This window comes from Polypterus senegalus, unplaced genomic scaffold, assembly GCF_016835505.1.
Source record: "Polypterus senegalus isolate Bchr_013 unplaced genomic scaffold, ASM1683550v1 scaffold_6577, whole genome shotgun sequence".
Classification (NCBI taxonomy): Eukaryota; Metazoa; Chordata; class Cladistia; order Polypteriformes; family Polypteridae; genus Polypterus; species Polypterus senegalus.
This window is the reverse complement of record NW_024379397.1, coordinates 1-6,126: the sequence shown is the minus strand read 5'-3', so window position 1 is coordinate 6,126 and position 6,126 is coordinate 1. Positions and strand designations below refer to the sequence as shown.

Sequence of the window (6,126 nt, the reverse complement as noted above, 5' to 3'; positions counted from 1 at the left end):
TACATTTTATATTTAGGGGAATATTAAATTTTAATTTAATTTTTTTGAAAAATTTTTAAAAAACAAAATTTTTCCTGCTTGTTTTTTTACTCTCTAATTGCCTGGGTTATAGATATAGAAGGGGGGGAAAGTTATATACAGTGGTAAGTCTGTGAGATTAGGTATTCTAAGGCTCTAAATAAAAAAAGGGGACAGTGAGCAATATATATTCTCTACCAAGAAAAACACCAAGGATTCTCAAGGACTAAAAGCCCAGTTTTCTTCTCAGGCCCTGGGGGCATCCATGTCTCAAAAAAAGAAGAAAGGAAGCACCGGGACTCAAAATTGGGCCCCTTTGCCCTGCAGGTTTCCACCCCCCCTTTCCCAGTGACCTCATAAACCCCCGCTCCCCCCATCTGTTCCTGACTTCAGGGGAAGGTCCCAGGACATGAATGCCGCAAGGTAAAAACCACTCAAAAAAGGTCAACACACCTCCCCAAACAGAAAATGCTGATATTGTGCCCGAGGTCAAAAAAGGCCTGGCTGTTGGTTTCCCCGGGAATCCAAAGCCCAGACACTCAGACTGCTCACTCAGTCTTTGAGCCCCCTGATCAGAGCCTCCATTGACCCCCCCGACAACACAGATATCAGCAAAGTCAATTTCTGAATCTTTCTTCTCCAACAGATGCCCCACAGGAACCCATCCCTGCACAACACCCAGTCCATACAAGCACTGAAAAAGGGGAAGAAGAACACCCCCCTGCAACCACAGAATCAACTGGGAAAACACAGAGGTTCTGTCCCACACCACTCAAACCAGTGTGGGCGGCCATGATATCCAAAAATTTCGGCCCCACTAATCTGGAACCCCCCAAGGAAAGTCAAACAACTGGTCGAATCTTTGTGTCGACAAAGGCTGCAAAGAAATTTTGCCGATTTCCGTTTTCCCCCATGCCCCCTGGGTTCCCGTTACAAAGGGACCGGAGGTTGCTGGTCCTTTCGGGGCATGCCCCTTTGGTTGCAGGCTCCGCTAAAGCGGGGCGAGATTATCTCTATCTATGATCCACCCACCCATTCCATGAGGTGGAGGGGGTAACGGGGGTCTTTGGGTGGAAGCGGGGGCCGAAGGGGGGATCACTGAAGGACAACTAATTCAAATTAAAAGACTTTCCCAAAAATTTAAAAAGAATGGAAAAAAAAAAAAATGGAAGACGGGGAAAGGGGTGAAAAAAAAAAAAAAAAAAACGGTGTCGTTCGAAAAGGGGCCCAAAATTGCATATTTGGGGAGAAAAGGAGCAGCCCCGTTTTTCGGGGAAAACCGAGTGCTGTGCTTTTTCCTTTTTTGCCACGGGTGCCCCTTTACCTGTTTTTTTTTTCCTCCTTCCACCCGGGCAGAAGCTGGGCTCTTGGGCAGCAAGGAAAAACGGGTTAAAATCAGTAAAGAGGACTAAAAATAATGAATGATTATTTTATTTTTATTTTATTATTTTTGGGGGCCTAAGATAAATACATACAAATTTGTTAATTTAAATTAATATTATTTTTTTTATAATTTTTCTATTGGGGGGGCCTTAAAAAAAATAAATAAATGGAAGAAGAAGTTGATTATTGTTTTTGGAACCTTTTTTTTGCAAAGCTCCCAGGCCCTTGTCCCCAGGGTCCTGCTTCCAACCCAACACCACTTCCATGTTGGCATTTTTCAGTCGTTTTGAACCCGGACTATCGGGGAGGCCCACGATCCCCACACCCCAAAATTATGCAGTCGAGTTTCCCGCATTTGGGAAATCGCGGGGTCAACACACCCAGTGCAATGGATGAGCCTCGCCCCGGGGGAACCATTGATCATGGTATCCCCCCAGGTAAGTAGGTTGTACCCGGCTCATCCTCCCCCTTCCTCGCCATCGTCGGGGGAGTTTTCCCCCGCAATCCCGGGTCCTTGGGCCTCCCGGGGGTTTTTGGGATTTTTGGTTCTTTTGGCCGGGAAGGGACCCCGGGCGCTCTCCCACCCTTGGACCCGCCGGGTGGGGGTTCCCACCCCCCCACCTTTGTTCGGTTTCCTAGCCCCGGGACCTGCTTTTAAAAGCCCCATGTGGACTTAGGGCGGGGAAAGGGCGGAGGGGATGGGGGGTGCGGAGAGAAACACCCGCCCCCAGCAAAGACAGGCGGAGGGCGGAGACAGGAGGAGGAGGCAAAGCGGGAAAAAAAGGCCCGCGCCCCGGGCCGGGAGGGGGCCCCGGGGGGCCCGCCGGGAGAAGGGACCCGGCCGGGGCCCCCCAGTGATCGGGGGCAGCGCTGGGTCCCGCTTCGGACTTGAGCGGTGTTGCCCCCCCTTTTATGCCTGTGGGATTGCCGTTAGGGATACGGGGGTTGCTGGTTTTTTCTGGAAGACCCCCCTTTTGTAAAGTTGCAGGCCCCGCTGATGAGCGGGGCAGATCTCTTTTTCCTATCCATCCATCCACCCATCCATCAATCCATCCATCCATGAGGGGGACGGAACAGGGGGTCTTAAATGGGTGGCAAGCGGGAGAGGCGAGGGGATCTTTGAAGGGAAAACCCACATTCTAATTAAAAAGACATAACAAAATTTCAAAGAATGGCAATTAAAAAAAAAAAAAAAAATGAAGAAGCAGGGGGGGAAAAAAAAAAAAAAAACATGGGGCTGTCTTTAAAAAAGGGGTTTCCCACAGTTGCCTATTTGAGAAAAAAAGGGGCAGCCCTTTTTGCCATACCACTCTGAACACGCCGATCTCGCCCGATCGGGGAAGTAAGCGAGTCGGGTCGGGTTATCTTGGATGGGAGCCCGGGAAACCGAGGGGGTGCTTTTCCCTTTTCTGCCGGGAAAATTTGCCTCTCTTTTCTTTCCTCCTTCCCCCCGTAAAATGGGCTGGCCGAGTGATCGGGGGCAGCCCGGGGGCCCGTTGGACTTGAGCGGTGCCCCTCCTTTAAAACCACTGTGGGATTGCAGGTTGGAAAGGCCCGAGGTGCTGGCCCTTTTTCGGGGCATGCCCCCCTTTGAAAAGTTGCAGGTCCCGCTGAAGAGCTGGCGAGATCTATCTGTCTTTCTATCCATCCATCCATCCTGGGGGAGGACGGGAACAGGGGGTCTTAAAGGGGTGGGGGCAGAAGCCGACAGGGGGGGATCAGCATGAAGGAAATACATTCAAATTTAAAGAATAAAAAAAAAAAAAAAAAAAGAAAAAGACAGGGAAGGAAAAAAAAAAAACATAGGGTTTCGTTTAGAAAAGGGTTTCCCAAAGTTGAGATGTTTTTTCAAAAAACGAGAGGTTTTCTATCATTCAATTTATTTTCTGTTGGGGAAAAAAACTTTCTGTTTATTTGTGTTGCACCCCTTCCTTTCCCAAATTTTTTTTACCCGTTTTTTGGGGCCCCAATCTTTTTCCCCACCTTTTTTTCCTGACCTCCCAAACACCCCCAAGTCTCTATCCGCGTGTCTACATGTGTCTCTGCCTTACTTCCTTCCATATCCTTGCCACTGGGGGGGCAGTCCCATTCTTCCATACTGACTTATTTTTTTTTTTTTAATCCGTCCCTGGGACTTTTGGCCCTTTAAATTTTTCTTTACTTAAAGCCGGGTTTGGGTTTTCTAGTGCTTCATGGGCGGACCGGGTATTCCTATTTGATTTTTTGGAAACTTTCCCCAAATTTTCCCCATATCAGTTTAGATTCCTCTCTAGTTCCCCGTAATGTTTACGGGCTTCTCCTTTCCCTTTTTTTTAAATTTTTTCCACCTCCTCCAGTCCTTTTCTCCTGCAAGCCCACAATTTTTGATACAGTCCATAAACCTCCTGTATTTTTGGGTAATCTAAACTCATATGGTTTTTTTGTTTGGGTTTTTTAAAACCCAAATTTTGATACCACCCCTCACCGGGTAAATCCCGCCCCCTTTCCTTGTAACAAAGGGAAAACGGCGTGTATTTCAATCTTAAAAATCCTTAAGTCCCGAAAACCTTTTCCCCCTTTCCTTTTTTTTTTTTACTTTCTGTCTTCGATTCTCATCTGTAGACCCCCAAAAAAAAAAACATTGTCTTTTCGATTTTCCTTAGAATATATTTTGTCCGTAATAAAAAATGGCCAAAAAAAGCCTGGGAAAAAATTTTTGACTTAATTACAAAATTTTGCCCTCATATGTTAGTCCTAGTCCTCCCGAGACTTGTGAGCTTATAACTTTCTTTTCCCTCTCCTTCCCGTTTTTCTTCCTCCTTCTCCCTCCAAAAAGGATCCCCAAATTTTTTTAAACCCCCCCTCATGTATTTTCATAAATTTAAAGTCCTCCCGCCACTTGCCCCCAGATGGACCGTTTCCCCCTTTTTTAATTTGGGGTCTTTTGTTTTTTAATTTGTTCCTAGGATTCTGATCTATCCCTTCTTCCCAATTTTCAATGTCATATTTAAAAAATTTCTGTGTCTTAAATCAACTCCCCCTTTTTATACGGAAATTTTCCCCCCATTTTTATTACCTTCCCTTTTTGCCAATTTTTTCCCTTATGAACCCCATAAAAACAAAAAACACTTTCTTTTAATTCTTCTTACTATTTTTTTTGGGGGAAAAAAAACATTTGCTAAAAACTTTTTTGGTTGTAACTGCCCATCAGCAATATCTTCCCCTTTTATTGATAAATTGTTAACCCCAAAATCCCGCTTTTTTTTTTTTGGGTTTTCTTTTTCCCCCTTTCTTCCCCCATCCTCTCTTATTTTAACCCCCAAAACTTTCAACATTTGACAACCTTTTTCTTCCTAGTGGTTTTTTCCCTTTCCCTTTCCCCCCGGTTCCATGGGAACACAAAGTAAAACCAGCGGTACCCGGATTCTCCGAAGGGCAATAAAGGGGTCCCGTCTTCATCTCAGGTCACTGGGACATCCCTTTACAAAATTGGGAAAAAAAGGGCCAGGACTCAAAAACTTGGCCCCGTTCTTTTTGAAAATATTGGGGGGCCACACACCCCCTTTCCCTGACCCATGAACCCCAAACTCCCCATCTGTCTACGACCATGGGAGTCACCCGGGGCATGAATGTCACTGCCAAGGTAATCCACTCAAACGGGGCAACCCTCCCAAAAAAGACACACTGTGATATCTGTGCCCCTTAAAGGCCCCGGGTGTTGGTTTTTATCCCGGCCTCCAAGCCCGCCTCAGACTCCCCACTCCCGTCTCTTTAGCACCCTGATCAGGCCCCCATTGACTCCACACAATCACAGCATCATCCAAAGTCAATATTCATGAATCTTTCTTCTCCAACAGTGCCCCACAGCCGTGAACCCCGACCCTGCCCAAAACCCCGTCCATACAAGGGGACTGAACAAAGTGGGGCAAGAAACACCCCCCGGAAACCCCAGAATCAACTGGGAAAAAAACAGAGGGTTTTGTCTCCCCCCCACAACCAGGGGTTCGGCTGGCCATGATATCCAGCAACTTGGGGAATCCCCCTAAGTCTCAGGGAAACCCCCCCAGGAAGCTAACAACTGAGTCAATGCTTTGTGAAAATCCCGGCTGGGTAAGAAAAATTTCGAATTCACGTTTGGGCCCCTGCCACTTGGGATTCCGTTTGCAAAGGGCCCCAGGTTGCTGGTCCTTTCTGGACATGCCCCCCCTTTTTAAGTTGGGCTCCCGCTGAAGAGCTGGGCCAGATCTATCTTTTTCTTTTATCCATCCATCCATCCCTCCATCCTCCATGGGGGGACGGGGAAAAGGGGGGCTTTAAAAGGGTGGCAGGCGGAAAACCCCACAGAAGGGGGGTCAGCATGAAGGCCTACATTCTAATTAAAGACATTCAAAAATTTCAAAAAAATGGCAAAAAAAAAAAAAAAAGACAGACAGGGGAGGGTAAAAAAAAAAAAAAAAAATACTTTTGTTTAGAAAGGGCTTAAAATTGCATATTTGGGGGGAGAAAAAGGGGCAGCCCTCGTTTACGGGGAAAACCAGTGCTGTAAGCCCTTTCTGCCAGCAGGGTCGCCCTTCACCTCTCTTTTTTTCCTCCTTCCACCGTGTCAGAAGTGGGGTCTTGGGGAGAAGGAAAGGGGTTTAAAAACAGTAAAAAGGGACTAAAAAAAAATGAATGATTATTTATATTTTTTATTTTTATTGTGTGGGGGTCCTTAAGATAAATACATACATTGATTAGTTAATTTAA

General features: G+C 46.4%; 1 pseudogene; it reads right to left on the bottom strand.

Annotated features, from left to right (window-relative positions):
- Positions 1 to 1,702: 1,702 nt before the first annotated feature.
- On the bottom strand, positions 1,703 to 1,846 carry LOC120519893 (annotated as a pseudogene).
- Positions 1,847 to 6,126: the final 4,280 nt, after the last annotated feature.